This window comes from Tamandua tetradactyla, chromosome 22 (genome assembly GCF_023851605.1).
Source record: "Tamandua tetradactyla isolate mTamTet1 chromosome 22, mTamTet1.pri, whole genome shotgun sequence".
NCBI classification, from domain to species: domain Eukaryota; kingdom Metazoa; phylum Chordata; class Mammalia; order Pilosa; family Myrmecophagidae; genus Tamandua; species Tamandua tetradactyla.
The window spans coordinates 28,099,335-28,115,390 of record NC_135348.1 but is presented as its reverse complement, the minus strand read 5'-3'; the positions used below and the strand labels follow the sequence as shown (position 1 = coordinate 28,115,390).

The following is a 16,056-nucleotide window of genomic DNA, read 5'->3' as shown; positions in this document are numbered from 1 at the left end:
TTATCTAGGAACACTGTACAGGTTGCATCATTCAGACTCAGGGTAAGTGGGCTTGAGCAAATTTTCATGGCTGAATTGAAGGGCTTATGGCTAGAATCAAGTACTTTTCAGCCTGTGTTATGAGCCTGGCGGTGTGAATAAATAACCTCAGAACAATAAGTTTTTAGATGCTCAATACACAGGTATATTCAAACACACAAAGGTGATCCCTGAATAGTCAAGAAATTGCTATACTAAACCCATAACTGCTAATTTGGGGGATAATATAAGGAATAATTACAATTTCTTTAAGTGCAAGCTTCTATGCAAAAAAGAAAATAAGATCATTTCCAGAAGAATAATTAATATACACTTAAGTAACAATCAAAATGAAAGCCTTCTAAACAGTCCAGTTGACATACCTGGTTTTATTCAAATAAATAAGCATTATATAGTAGGGTGGTAAGAGATAAAAAGATGAATAAAATATATCTCCTGCCTTCAGAGAGTTTTCACTTCAATGAGAGTCAAGAAATATTGTATTTCTTAAACTACCTTACATCAACTCCCATTGATGTTTCAAAAGGAAAACAAAAACAGTACCAAAACTTCTTCAGGCAGAGTAAGACACAGACACACAGACACACACACACAGACACACACACACACACCCTTTACAAAAGCAAAGTTTGCAACATGCTATAATTAAGCGCACATCCTGACAGTGAAAGCACGAAGTTTCATTCTAAATATAGAGGAAGATTCTCCACATTGTGCAAACCCTCTGATGGTTGTTTTTTTAACATTAGTCATTGATATGCCAGTGTCCTCCTTTGCATAAAAAAATCACTCTTTCTGAAACTACACATAGGATAGACATGGAAATTGTACTGTTTTAATTTTTTGCTTAGAGTGATTTTCTTAAAATCTCTGGTAAATTTTATCCCCTCTAGCTCTAAACTATTACCTAAATGCATTTTCTTTCTTGCTTCCAAGGCACTGAAGTGCTGTTTGCTACATAGTTATCTATAGTCCCATTTATGAGCCCCAGGTCTGCCCCAGAGATGGAACTTGTCCACAGCAGAGATCCCACACGCAGGACAGCTGTCGAGAATCCAGGCAAGTCCTGCTCGATGAAACACTGGTAATCCTGGCACGAAAACAACTTCCTAACAATCTAGATTAGACTTTGTTATTTAATAAAATAATTATATTCTCAAGAAATAGTTTCAATTCACACCTTGCAAAGCACTTCCATGTCCCTAGCAGACTGCGGAGCTGATTTTAATTTGTGGGACTAAAAGAAAATTAAAGGGTAGTGGCAAAACTTTTGGGCTTTTGTATTCCTGCTCTCTGGATTCCTGCTACTTGAGTGAATCTGGAGCAAGTTAATCTCCCTAAACCTCAATTTCCCCAATGGAAAAAGTTGATATAATGATACCTACTTCTTTGGTTGTTTTGAAGATTACATGCGATGCTACATGTAAAGCATTCAATATGGTACCCAACCCATGGAAAGATCTCAATAAAAGTAGTATTATTTTCTAATTAGTATTTTTTAGAACGATAAAAGCTACTGGTCCATACCAAAAAGGTACATATGGAAGTATACACACAAAAAAACTATGTAGAAAAAGATCCCCATCAACAATTTGCAAAGATGAACGAGATGTACAGGAAGCAAACATGCTCCCAAACATCTTCTACTTTACCCTTCCACTGCATTCAGCCACTAAGAACATGCTAAGAACAATTGACAGGCCTTCAGGGAAAAATATTTCGGCTTTCAAATAACTGCTTGGAAAAGCACTAAAAACTATATTTAACTGCTTCTCAGGCAATTAGACCATGGCCACTGCCACATGTGCTATTTGCTCATCAGGAAACTGCTTCCAAGACATTTAACATTCATAGGTGTATTAGCTCATTATTAATAGTCTGGAAATCCTTCATGACACTATGAACTACAGTGTAGAACCTGATATAAGAAGACTCCATCTCAGTTTCAGTTCATCTAAGAGGAATATAAATAGAATTTCTAAGACAACATTATGAAGTAGTCTTGGGCTGAATTACAGCAAAGTTCCAAGGTACTCTAATATATTCCTAAACATTTTTCTTCAACCATCTCAACCCATTATTCAGACTTTATCTCCTCATATTCCAGGGAAATAGTCATCTTATGAACAAACACTTATGTGGCACAAACCTTGTGCTGGACACTGTTCTAAGAATTTGCATATGTTGATACACTTAATCCTTATATGATCCCTGTGAGGTAGAAACTATTACTATCATCTCCATTTTATTGATGAGGAAACTGAGGTACAAATAGGTTAAATAAATAGTAGTTCTAGTAGTGCCAGAACTGAAATTTGAAGACACCTATGGCTATGCAGCCTCTGTTTTTGCAACACACTTCAAATAGTACCGAACTGAGGTGGAAATTAATTGCTGAGAAATAACAACTCCCAGGCTCTTACTGTAATAGAGAGGTGGTATCAGGAATTAAACGTGGATATTTTGCTCCTTCGGTGCTTGGTGCCAGCCTTGTACCATTCTCCTGACATCAAGGTAAAAAGGACTATTTCTTGTGAATGTACATTTAGCCAGAGATTATGCCATTTACACTCCGTCTCAAGAAAACCAGCAAGGATGCTACCAACAGATCCTAGCCTCTATCAGAACTTTTATTCTAAAGAAATTTCCATCATTTGATATATGGAAATCTGAATACAATATTCCATTTTCAATTTTTAAGTATAAATTTACTTTAGATGATATTTGTCAAAATATGGAGCCTAACATACAAATGTTACTTTAAGTTCATTCAGATGGCCAGCTAAGCGCTTGACAGCTGTTGCCATGTCTCTGATGTCCCTGAATTCCCCAGAATTCCACTCTTATCACCTTTCACGCAGGAAACTCTCGGGAGAGAGATAAGAATTGCTGATTGGTCAAATTTCCATCCTGATTTCCTGCTGTAGTTTTGTAAGAAATGAGGAAATCAGCCCCTTTTCATAACTGCACACAGATTAGCCACCTTTCTGGAATTGGGTAACACGCTCTCCTGGTTCAATTATGGTAGGTTCCAATCCACATGCCTTCTGTGAACAGTTGAGGTTTGACGGGCAATAAAGACACACATCACAGTCTCTGTAAGTCCCCAAATGGGGCCTCAGAGACGGGTGGCCACCCTCCTCGGTCATCTAGCCAAGCTCTGCACTGCTGGGACGGCACACCGTTGTGACCTTCTGTGTCACTTGATGCCAGCCTGAAAGACTTAGAGAGCCCACTGGGTGTGCAGAGTGGCCTTTGGTAACCTCTCTCCTCCCAGGACTGTGGGGCCCTATCTCATTGCCTCAATGGCCCCAAATTCTACCTGCAGTTGGGATTGGCTTTTGTAATCTCATTTTGCTTGGTGGAAACACTCCCCTTTCAGCATGTCTGGTAGAAGGGTTTCAAATTCCCCTTCTGTGCCAGCTCACCAAAGAAGGGACCTGGTAGCAAACCAGCATTTATTTCCTTAAGTAAAAAAATCTCTACAAGCCAATCCTCTTTCTCTTTTCACCTCCCTCCTTTTTTCTCCCCATTTCACCAAACCACAAAGCGGCGGTACTTTAAAAGGGGCCTGTGCCAGCACCTAGGACTGTATCAAACCAAGAAAATCCACCATTGCCCAAAGCTGTTTTCCTTGTGGCTTCTTCAGTAGCCGGCATGCTGCCTTTAGTGTTTACTGTCAGCAATTTTGAATGTGCTGACATGGAGAACAGTGACCACAGAGTCAATGCAAACCAGGGAGGAAGAGAAAACACACACGGGAATGCCAAGGGGGTGCTGGGCTTCTGCCCCCCTGCTTTCCCAAGGCCCGCCAGAGAGGCCAACGGGAGGCTGACGGGAGGGTGCGGAAACAGCCTCACCTCCTCCTGCTTTCTCCTTGCCATCGCAGCTTCATCCTGATGTTTCTATTTTGGGGGCTGACACAGGCAGAGCTGCGGAGGAGGGAGCCATTCTCTCTACCACTGTTAGGTTTTCCTCTCTCCTGTTGGCTCACACAGAGAGGAGGGAGGAAAGGGTCAGCTCCCACCTTCCTAGAAGCTCTATGAACTTCTCCCACTCCAACATTTAACTTAACGAAAGTTCTTTATATTGCCGATTTGGTTTTGTTCACTTTTCTTCACCAGCAGCAAAGGAGAGTTTTGTAAGCAAAAAGGGTGCCAGAAAATTGGTAGGTAGCAAGTCTGGCATAAAAAAAAGAGAGATGTCATTAAATTAAGTCTTGAAAAGGACCATTACGATGCCTCTATCATGTTTTATAGGCTGACTGGGATTTGAGGGTTCTGTTTTTGGCTTTATCTGGGTTAGGTAATAGGGAAGTCATTTAGTTCAAGTTCAGAAAATGAAGGGATCATACAGGGCATGGGCCTTTCTGTCCGCAGATACCTGCAATGGGGCGATTCTGTGACCTGAGCTCACACGCTAGCAGGGGCAAATGCTAGACTTAATCTTTGCTCTCTAAAAGTAATGATTCCCAAACTCTGTGGTCCACAGACCACACCTATGGTTTTAGAAATTCCTACCAAACTCTTACTGTACTCTTATGTGCCAAGAGGAAAATAAACTTCCATTCACTATAATTAAAAGAAAACCAAGGGTGGTGCAACGGGGGCTCAGTGGCAGAGTTCTCGCCTGCCATGCCGGAGACCCGGGTTCGATTCCTGGTGCCTGCCCATGTTGAAAAAAAAAATACAGGTACATTTGGGGATGAAATCTGTGGCAGAAATGGCTACCTACTCACCCGAGACTTGCGTACCCCTTCAGCTATGTGGATTTGATACTTGTAAGTGGCTGCCTCTTTAAGGACTGCATTTCCCAGCTCCCCTTGTGCCCCAAAGACAATATATGATGTAGATATGCCAAAAGAGTGTGGGCAGAAATGATGTGTGCCATTTCCAGGCTTGGCCCATAAAAACCTCCGGTAGGATCCCCCATGATCTTCCAAGCTCTCTCTCTTCTCACCCCCCAGCTAGAAGCAAAAGACTCTATGCCCATAGAGGGGCTACAAGATGAAAGGAGCTGGCTGTCCAATAAATACCCATGTTGGACTTTTCCATGAGAGAAAAATAAATTCATATTGATAAGTCACTAGGAATTTCAGTCTATCACAAAAGTTACTTTATACTAAATCAATAAGCAATACCAGAGAAAAATATTCAATTTAATTATACAAAATGATCCAGATGTTAAAAATAAGTATAGATGATATGCTACCATCTGGGATTTTTAAAAAAAGTATATGCCCACAAATATGCTTATATTTGCTTGGGATGTCACCGGAAGGAAACACAAGAAAGTGTTAACTGGTTGCCTTTAGGGGGAGGGAGAACGGGACACAGAAAGAAAGGAATGGAAAAGAGATTTATACTGTTTTTAATCTTTTGAATACATGCATGTATTACCTACCCAAAACTGACCTATAAACATTAAAAATTTTGGACAAATTCGGATCACAAGCCACATGGAGAATGCATGCAGACACTACTATCAGTACACAGGGACTTTTTGAAAAGCAATGGTATGAAGTGTTGACATTTAAAAACACAGAAAACTGTACTTCTGAAAACTCAAGGACGAGGAGAAGTCGCTGCTCTCTCTGCTGTTCATCTGAATGCTCAGAGCCAACCTTCTCGTCCCCTTGGCAACTTTCATTTCCTCCCAGTGGTAAGGGGGCTGGTGACAGGGAGATGCTGTCCCCTCAGCTATACACATGTGCTGCAGCACAAGTCACTGAGAGGCTTGGTAAAAAGAAGGATGCCAGGGCCTCTTTCCTGAAAGCTCAGATTCAGGCATTCTGAGGGGAAGCCTAGGAAACGGTATTGTTCATGAGTGTCACTTCACTCTTATACTCAAGCATATTTGGGAAACCCCGTTGTCATCGGTCCGTGTATCCTTATCTGCCACCCTGGATAAGCTGCTTCACTTTCACATTTTACACCCCTGGAATGCATATAAGATTTATGACCTATGAAACTCTATAAAGTGTCTGCTGAGAGAAGGGTGATGCCTGTGAAAAGGGGTGAACGCCTCTAAAATGATGTATACAAGTACCAATTATGATTATAATTACCATTGTTAGCATGTGCGCTTTGGATTTCTATTGTATGTTTTAAAATTCACTTTATCAAAAAATACTTCACTTTTTAAGAAGAGAAAGGGGGAAAACACATCTTCGCTTCTGTGGAAAGCCCTTGTAAGAATTTCTGCCATGCTCTAGGTGTCTAGCGGAGGCGTCACGCCGCGCCGCTACCATGACAATACAGGTGCTTCCACACCTGCACGGCATTAGCCATAAAGGAAACCCTGCAGGTGAGTCCAATGACTGGAGTCAAGGGCAGTTCAAACGTAAGAAATCAAGGCAGCAACTGGTTCTGCGGCAGGTTATTTTATGCAACAGGGATGGATGCGAGAGGTTTACTTGGGAGAGAAGTGACTCAGGGAGACGAGGTGAGCCCTGGACCGTTTTATTTTGTACTCATCTCACAGGTTTCATCCTTATCTCTGAAGAATCTAAAAATGCTTTGGACCAAAAAGGCAACCAAACCCAAACCCCCTATGTAGTTCAGCACTAAATTACTTCATGTCCCTGATTGCAATTTTTCTCCACACCAATTATCCAAACACCATGAGAGGAGAAAGTATATGGATGATTGTTTCCTTTAATTCTTGGGAAATAACCTGAGTCATTAATAAAGCTTATTTAGAAAGACCCACTAAGTTTCCTAAAATATCTAAGGAATAACATGAAGAATATGATTTTTTAAATCTAAAAGGTTCTCTGTAAAACAGATTGGGGAAAGGGAGGATATAACCATTAAATTTAAACAATAAGTTCTCTATTGGTTTTTGGGAGAAATCATAAGTTTGAAAAATCAGGCTAAAAAAAAAGGTAAGGTTAACATTGACCTATTGTGACCATGAATTGTTTTTTTTTTCTTCTTGGCAACTACTTCACATATCAAGTGCTGTTTAAATTCACTTAGTCTCTTTCAAACAAATGAAATGCCCAGGTTGCGATATTTGCTTTGAAGCATGCTCAGTTCCAAATGTATCCTACACAGATAACCTAAAAGACTATGATAGAGGTTTCTGGGGCTCATCATAGCGGGTTAGCTTCTTCTTTCTAGGAATATGGGGAGACTTCCCAGGTTTCCATGCTTGTTAATCTGAGGCCATGAAACTTAGTTCTGGTCAACAGGCTGTGAGCAGAGAAAAAACAAATGTGAGTTCTCCACGTTTCCTTCCCCTGCTGCAGCAAACCTTGGGACAAAATATTAAGAGAGCAAGGTCATCAGATGCTTGAGTCCCTGTCAGCCTGGGCCCCAGGTGCTGAGTGGAGCAGATCCTTCTTCTCCTTTCCCTGAAAATCCAACTTTGGAAATGCAGCAGGAGCAACACTGGTTGTGCTAAGCCAGGGTAAAGGAGGTAGATTTGTTACCGCAGCATAAGCTCATTTTTTCTGACTAATACAAAACTACTGCTTTAAAATACTTCAATTTTAGTCAGGATATCATACTTCTTATCTCTATAATTCTAACATGTCACCTAAATTTTCTAAGCCTCAGTTTTTCTCCTGTAAAATGGGAATAGTAATGTCTGGCATGTCTACTGTTCAGAGACATGTAAGGATCAAACGAGTTGTTCTGAAAGTATTTTGAAAGCTGTAAATCACAACCCTGAATCTAAAGAACTAGTACTGCTGCTGTGGATATATCTGGAGAACTTAGGGGGCCAAATGTTAATGCTTATTTGGAGTCAGATATTAGTATTCATTGCTTCATATTTCTTAAAAAAGCTAAGCTATACGTTCCAGTCACAGAGTAGGATCATGAGAAGTCAAATTCTGATACCACTTGGAAAATAATGTATCTTAAAAATGTCAGGGCTAGCCAAATGGTTTTAGAAGCTTCACTTCCAGCAAGCAAACATTACTATTTGCCTCTAGCATAAAAAGAAAGGGAAAATAGAGGCCCCAAATGAAAGGCTTGGCATAAAGCCATTTATTCCTCCCACAGCCTGTCAGAGTAGGAGAGGGAAGGAGAGCACAAGGCAGGCACACGGAGATTGGGCATTCCAGACTCCTCCCTGCACAAAGAAGCAGGGAGAGCAATATACCTTTGGGAGGCCTGGTACAAATCTATTTCTGCATTACTCCTTGTAGACAAAACAGATTTCTCCATAGTAAAGGAGAAACGGAAGAGATAGCGGCTACAACAGAGAAGATCTAGACACAGGCAAGGAGCTGTGTGTGTCCCCTGATGTCCCTGACAAAAAACCAAGGCTCTCTACTTAATTCTGGAGAAGGGCTTCCTGACCCTTAGGGCAGATGACACCAATCCACAGACTGATTAGCCAGAGGACTGTTTTCATCCTGCTGCCTAGGTTGAATCAGATAATATTAGCTGACTCTTTTTTTTGTTGTTTGTTTCGAGCACTTACTAAATGCCACGCTCTGACATTTTATATATCAAGGGACTGAGGCACAGCAAGGCTACCTAACCGCCCTGAGCTCACACAGCTGGAACACTGCTGAACAAGGAGTTAAACTCAGACAGTCCGACTCTAGATACTGTGGTCTCTACCACTACATATGTAAGAGAGAATAGAAAAAGGGAAGGAAAATGGGGAGCAATCCCATTGCCTGCTACATGCCTTACAATGGGCTTCTGACACTTTAGCTCACTTAATTCCTCATGTCTAGGCTAAGATTATTTGTATTTTTATCCCATTTTACTGGTGAAAAAATGGAACTTGGAGAGGTTAATTAATTTTCCCGAAGTCACAAACCCAGAAAGTGGCAAGTCGGTTGTCAAACCCAACCTGACTCTGACAGACTAATGTGGTAAGGATTGGGGCTGAAAAATATGTAAAAGTTTAGAGAATAAACCAAAATATAGTATGAAGGTAGAGAAAAGAAAGACATGGAAGGTGGTTAGAAGCCGGCACATCTGGGTGTTGAGAAATGCAACAGATCTAAATATAGGATAACACCTACTGATAGAGTTCTCTTATCACAGAGCCTTTCTGTCTACAGGGTAAGAAAGTTGGCGAATCTAGTGTTTGAACCCGACAGTCCCACACGTCAAACAAACCTTTTCACATACAACATAGAGTTACTATGAAAGTAGCCAATTGTGTTTTCTTTAGCTGTCTTTATAGCTTCTGCACTAAATTGTTATGATCATATACTTCCACATTTCCTAAACTTATGAATCACTGAATAATTGTTAGTTGTTTTGTTGTTGTTATTTTGCATCATTTGCTAATCCACAGCTAAAATGTTCCCCCAATCTTAAGCTAGAGAAGAGCGATCCAATTATGACACAGGAGCAAAAGAAGCTCATTAGCATATTTGTGACTGACACGAAAGATCATTAATTAGGCATTCTGAGCATAAGTATATATGTATAAATTAGCATCTATTCACCATTTAAAAAGAGATTTTTCATATCTGAATATTAACTATGTTGGAAAATTGCTAAGTTTTCCTGAGTGAATTCCACAAACAATACCCATCCCTGATAATAAAAACAACATGAAAAGAAAACGTTTCTGAGAAGAACTGGACACAGTGCTAGGAGTCACATGATGGCATTCCTCTTCATCTGTCAGTGTCTTCATTTGTCTGTTTCCTCTTTTTTGTATTTCTGACTCCCCTACATGTCGGCAGCTCCACTGGACGCTTTTCTGTGGCGGATGCTCAGACGTGGTATTAACACGGACATTTTAAAGACACTACGCCTATGTCCATATTCTGTCATCGTTCCTTATTCTTTCACTAGTTACTGGACATGTTCTATGTAAGAAGACAATGTGGAGGATACACACATGCATACGGCAGTATTTCTACACTCAGAATTTTCCAGGTTAGCAGGCAAAAAAAGAGACATAAAGTGTACACATAAAGCTATAATGTCAGGTAGAAAATTACAAGTGCCAAAGAGGACAAACACTACTCAGAGGAGCAACAGTCTTTTGCTGGCAGGTGGGTGACTGAGGAATGCTTCATGGAAGAGGTGGCATGTAAGGAGGTCATAAAAGATGGATTGAAGGAGCAAATCTGGCAAAGTTGGGAGTATGTCTAGGGAATCACCCATCCAAGACCCTAGAGCTGGACCACAGCCGTATCGTTACCTGTTGCCACACCTGAGACTTGGAATATTCTACTTCTGTGACCAATAGAGCTCCCTCCCCATCTTTTCAATGTGTCTGAAGTTTCTATTCCTTTAGCCATCTGGAAAGCTGCTGCTATCTGGACCACAATAATACTCAGTTGTTCACCACATGACTATAATAACAATTATTTTGTAGAGCTTATACTTGCGCTGTGCTTCTAGTAGTAGCATTGGATTCATGCCAGCACATCCATCATTCTCTCGTGATATCCCTTTTGACCAGTGGCACACTTTCATAAGATGGCAGCCCTGGATGAAGGCTGGTATATTTGCAGCTCTTTGTTTTCTGTAGACAGAGCTAACGAGTAGGCGTGGGGATCAACTCAAGGAGCATGATCTTTTGTCACCAGACTATAACCACCTGAGTTCACCAGTCAGCCACGCGTGTCTCACTGGCATGTCTGTTCTGACAGAAGAATTAAAGCATTTTCATAACCTCTCCTATACAAATAAAGGCATACTAACTTGGTGGCTTGTCAGGAAGGTAAAACCTCAGAACCTACACAGTCCTGGACACCTACCTGTTTAACCAGGTCAGTGGGTGCAGGAAGAAGCTCAGACCTGGGCCCTTCCTAACTGTCTTGGCTCTGCTTCCATGGAGACTCGGGCCGTGGGTCTCTTTCAGGCTGAAATCCTTCTGCTGAAGCCTTTATAGCACATCAGTCCCTGAAATGCCTGGGATAGGATTTTAAGACAGTTCAGCTTCATACTGAACACTGCTCTACGGTAGAAAGGGAAGTTGCTATCAAGGTCACATTTCAGGTGAGCTCCTGAAATAAAAACCTAATTGGTCAGCAGCGGATTTCACGAGCGTGTGAACCTTTTCTGCCTCAGCTATTGGCAGGTATTGATGTGTCTGGGGCACTCTGGTTCCTGAAGGAAAACAAACGTGTCACCTCAAATGGACTCGTCTGGGAAGGCATCAACTGGTATTGAAGAAGGAACTGTCTAGGATTATGCCTGCTGATTTCTTTAATACTCTTAGCTAAACATAGGGCTGTCTTCTATTCATGGGCGGATTCCTGTAGAAGCAGTATAAATATTCTGTTTTGCCAATGAAAGTAGAACTTTTTAAGGTCATTAATATCCCTGCTGAAAATGATGTCAAAATACTTGACTTTCAGGTTGTTATTGTGGATCACAATTAATTAATTAATTGAAAAACCATATCCCTTTCTCCATGCCTGGGCGTGAGGTAGACACCGACAAAATGAAAGGCAGTGAGTACTAGTAAGTTGAGGAAAACAACAAAGATCCAAGTACTTGCCTGTTCTAGAAATTCAGAGGAAAGGAAAGCTCATGGTGGGCTGGGGGTCATTCCAAGAAGCCTATATGGGGGAGGAAGATATGGAGCTGAGCCTTACAGAAAATAAGGGAGTTGTATGGGCTCCATGGCCACAGACATGGACTGAAACTTAGAAGAATATAAACAGAGAAAAATAATCTGATTTAGATGATCTCAATGAAATTTTCTCTAAATTTAGTTGTGTCCAAGAAGGGAAATAAATATTTTATACTGTGTGTTTCTATGGAAATGGGCTTGTTTTAAAAAGATGAATGGTTTCAGCCAATAAGCTGGACTGACCCCTCCTCCCTCACTACCACACTACCTGGACAATGATTTTCCCATTATGGTGTTCTGATAAAAACAGAATCCCAGATTTTTATGCAGAAGTGCCTCTGTTAATACTAGGTAAAGCTTGGTAAAGCTTCACAGAAAGAGATGTTCTGAGCCCAACCTACTGAGACATGTTCCAATTTAGGCTGCGGAATGAAAATTACAGGGCCGCCATGGAGGCAAGCTTAAAATTAGGACAAACTTCACTTTGGGCCCCTTAAGCCTCAAAGAGTTAGCAGATGAGGTAAAGGGAAATGAAAAAATTAACAGCAGGAACGTGAAAAGCAAAATCCCCAGACTTCTGTTCTTTTCTTTTGTCCTCCTGACATCCCAAGCTTTTGCACATCTGAAAATCAGCAGCAAAGTTTTTTAGTCCCTTAGCAGCTTCATATCAGCCACTGCCTAAGTCAGTGCCTTGTGAGGAAATAGTGGAGACAAACTGGCTGGGACAAACCTGTCTGGGAAAGAAAGAGGAAAAGAAACGGGGAGACTCCTCTCTGGACCAAATCCTTTTACTCAGGCCCCTGTGGCTCAGTCCATGAGTAATGTAGCATCTGTCAGCTTCCAGGCAGACCCAAGAGATAGCTCTGTTAGATGGTGGAAGCTTCTTACAGTACACCTAAATCACTAAGACCGGCCAGAAACAGTTTGGGGTTTGGGGATGACAGATGAAACTGTCCATCACGTCTCCATTTTCCTGCCAGCTAATGAACAACCAACCAACTTCTCTAGAGAGGTGGTCTTGGGGGAATGATTTAAGACATCAACCTGTGTTTTCTTCTTGCTTCTGGAATTTCACCTATTTCTGAAAGTTAGGAAAACACGACATATATTTACCTTTTTTCAAGACTATTTTGACTGGGTGCTATGTTTTTAGAGTTTGAATTCCTCTGAGAAATTCAATGATTCCTAAATAGTGAACAAATTATTCTTACTATTCCTCAAAAAGAGATATTTTCACCTGAACACTGCATGTTTTCAGAAAGCGCAAGGATATCCAAACTCAAACAGCATCAGGTAACCTTCCATTAGATTGTCCTGAAGCAAGTACCAGGTGTCTGGATGGGGGGAGAAACCAGTCAGACACCAGGGTCCTTGCCAGTTCCCACACAAGGCCAAGCCCCAACCTCCCTTTTTCAAAATCATCTGTTGGTCAGATTCACTTCCTGGCTGAAGCCTGATTTCCTGGAGGTAAACAGTTTTCGTTGTGCCTTAATTTCTAGTTTCCCATTTCCAAGAGCCAGAAGGAAGTGGGAAGGCAAATAAAATGTGCAAGAATGGTTGGTCATTTCTGACTTCCAGGCTGGCAGCCCACCAAGTAATAATGTGGTCTGTAGAGGAAATTCCATGTTTTGTTATGTTACTCTTTGAAAAAGTATTTTCAATAAATAGGAAAGGGAGTGAGTCTTTAATTGAAGAATAAATACATTCCTAACTAAGAATGGGTATAGTCCAAATACCCCTAAAGAGTGGGAGAAAGATCATAGGTGATGGTGGAGTTATACAAAGAAGGTAGGGTTTAACAAACAAGTAGGATTGCTGAGTCATTATACTGATATTTCTTTTAGTCTCTAGTACCTTAGACCAGCTAGAAGTAAAAACCTAAAATGGTGGAATTGTATCCCATACCAAATTCTTAAATCTGTTCTACAACTAATTGTTGTGCTGCGCTTTGAAATTTCTTGCTTTTTAGTATATGTTATTTTTCACAAAAAAAGAAAAAGAATATTTCTTCTAGTCTCTAGTGCTTTGGAGCAGCTAGAAGGAAAAAAATTTGAAACAGTGGAATGAATGCTAGCCCATAACAAACTCTGAAATCTGTTTTGTATCTACTTATTGAAGTGTTCTTTGAAAATCACTGCTTTTTTTCTCTTTTCTTTGTATATGTTATATTTAAGAATAAAAAATGTTTAAAAAAGTACTCTTCTAGCTAAAATGTTCATGTGAACTAAGAATTTAGACATTAGAGGTTTATCTCTCATCTAAGGTGGCCATGTTAAGCCTATAAATTTCTGAGTCTAGAGTGTGTTAATAAACCATTCATCATCATACCAGTGGTTCTCTCCCAACAGGTATTCCTTTTGAGCCTGCAAAGCTCACTTTGTCAAACCCATTTCAGCTGGAGTTAGGGCATAACCAGCTACACAATTTGATCTCATTGAAATATGTGGTGCCTGCTGATATGTTCAAACAAATTCACCAGATCTTGATTATGTTCTGGCAATTAAAGCTATTAAGTCAGTAGATAGACAGCAGGTTATTTCATTGCTGGTTGAAAACGCCAGCTTTCTTTTCTCCCCTTTTTATGTGACAGCACTGTAATTAGCCTTAATCAAATACTATTTGTGTTAGGTGCTGTAACTTTGCTTCCTTTGCCAGGAAACTCTGCCAGTCTAGGGAAAGTAGAAACCCAACTCTGGTCAAAAGGCAAACAAAAAGACAGGCACGGTGTATATGGGACTCTTTGTACTAATGGTGTAACTTTTCTGTAAATCTAAAATTATTCTACACTAAAAAGTTTATTTTTTTTGAAAAAGCAGGAGAGAAGGAAGAAGAGAGCTATGAGGAAGGGAAATGCCATTTAATGTAAGACTTTAATATTAGCAGTCTGCCATGTAAAAGTGAGCTTTAGAAATAGTCAACTAGTTCAGAAAATAGAGCTGCCTTTGACAATTCCAGATTGACTCTTGCTAGGTACCTTGGGGATATCTTGATGTTTCCTCTCACCTCTACAAATAAGTTTGTAATGGATATTAGAGCCAGGTGAAAGAAAAGACTATAATCAGGAATAAAACTGAGGCTTCCAGAGACCCAAATTTCTACTTCGCTTTCTCTGTTTCTTTCAATATCCCTGAAAGGGACAGCAATTCAGACAGTTTGGAATGAAGTTAGTGAATGGGTAATGCAGTGTTTCTTAAACTTTAACCTGCATAAAAATCACCTGGGGATCTTTTGAAACTACACATTCTGATGCTTAAGCCTAGACGGGCTGCCAAGATTCTGTGTTTGCAGCAATCTCCTTGTGGATGCCCAGGCTGCTGGTCCACGGACCACACTTTGAGAAGCAAGAGTGTAAGGAGTATAATAAGGTAAGTGACTACAATTGGCCAGAAGCAGCACCACAATATCTTTTCTACATGGCTATCAATGGGAAGTCTGCTTGAATCATCTGCCAATGAAATAGGTACTCATTTTCTATTTTCCTTGACTAATTATCCCTGGTATCAAAAATTTAAAATACATTGGTAGAATGGTATTATGCTGTGGGCCAGATTGCCCATTAGCTCATGAATCCCCATAGTAGAAGTAACTCTTCATTCTTGCTCAAAATGGTCTCAGCCAAAATAGAAAGGTATCAGAGACAAAAAAAAAAAAAAAAAAGGACTAGTGTGACCTTTGCTTATTATTTTGGCTTCTCCTCATCCTTTAAATTCTCTATCTGTAAACTATTAATTGTTAGAACCAGTGATATTTTAAGATTAAGGAAAAAGTGTCACATAACTCCTAAAGTTCTGCAGAAGTACTCTGCCATTTTAAGAGATGGTCTTAGCTATGAGTCACAAGAATGCCTATTGAATGGAGAAGTGTCCTGCCATCTGGCTGAAATTCACTTGACAAAAATAGGATTCATTTTACTCTATCCAAAATGATAAGACCAAGCCATTAGCTATTTGTATAGCTGAAAAGCATGTTTATTACAATTTGTAGAAATTATTGTGGCAACTGTCACAAATGCCACATGTCTAGTTTCCCTACACTAATGTTTTTACCCCTTCGGTACAAGTTTTGAATCCAAAAAGTTTTTTCTACTGATTTTAGATTTCCACCATATCTTTATTAACCAACTCAATTAAGATTTATATTCAGTGATGTGGCTGGTAAATATTTAACAATTGGCTCTCCAGGAAAAAAGAAATCACTGGTATGTAGCTTTTGCCAATTCTTATGGTATAAATATTCCCACGATGACTGATTTCAAGTACCAACTTGGTTTCACTGACCACAGACTTGGGAGAAAATGTGGATAATCACAAACCTGTACAAACCTGCTCCAGTACAAAAGAGCAAGTGACTCCAAACATATAAAGCATTGTTGTCTCAATTGTAATAATCTAGGAGAGGCAAAGTATTCTATAGTTCCAAGATAGCCTGTCTCTTGAAATGTTTTCTTTTTGTTACTGAAAAGTAGAAATCCCTAAGCTCTTGTATTTTTATAAACCCTAAATA

The 16,056-nt window shown here is 40.1% G+C and overlaps 1 protein-coding gene across 3 annotated transcripts in view; it reads right to left on the bottom strand.

The window, feature by feature from the left end:
• The window catches only part of MAML3 (mastermind like transcriptional coactivator 3), a 408,040-nt gene that overhangs the window by 219,471 nt on the left and 172,513 nt on the right, over positions 1-16,056 (bottom strand). The window lies entirely within an intron of this gene.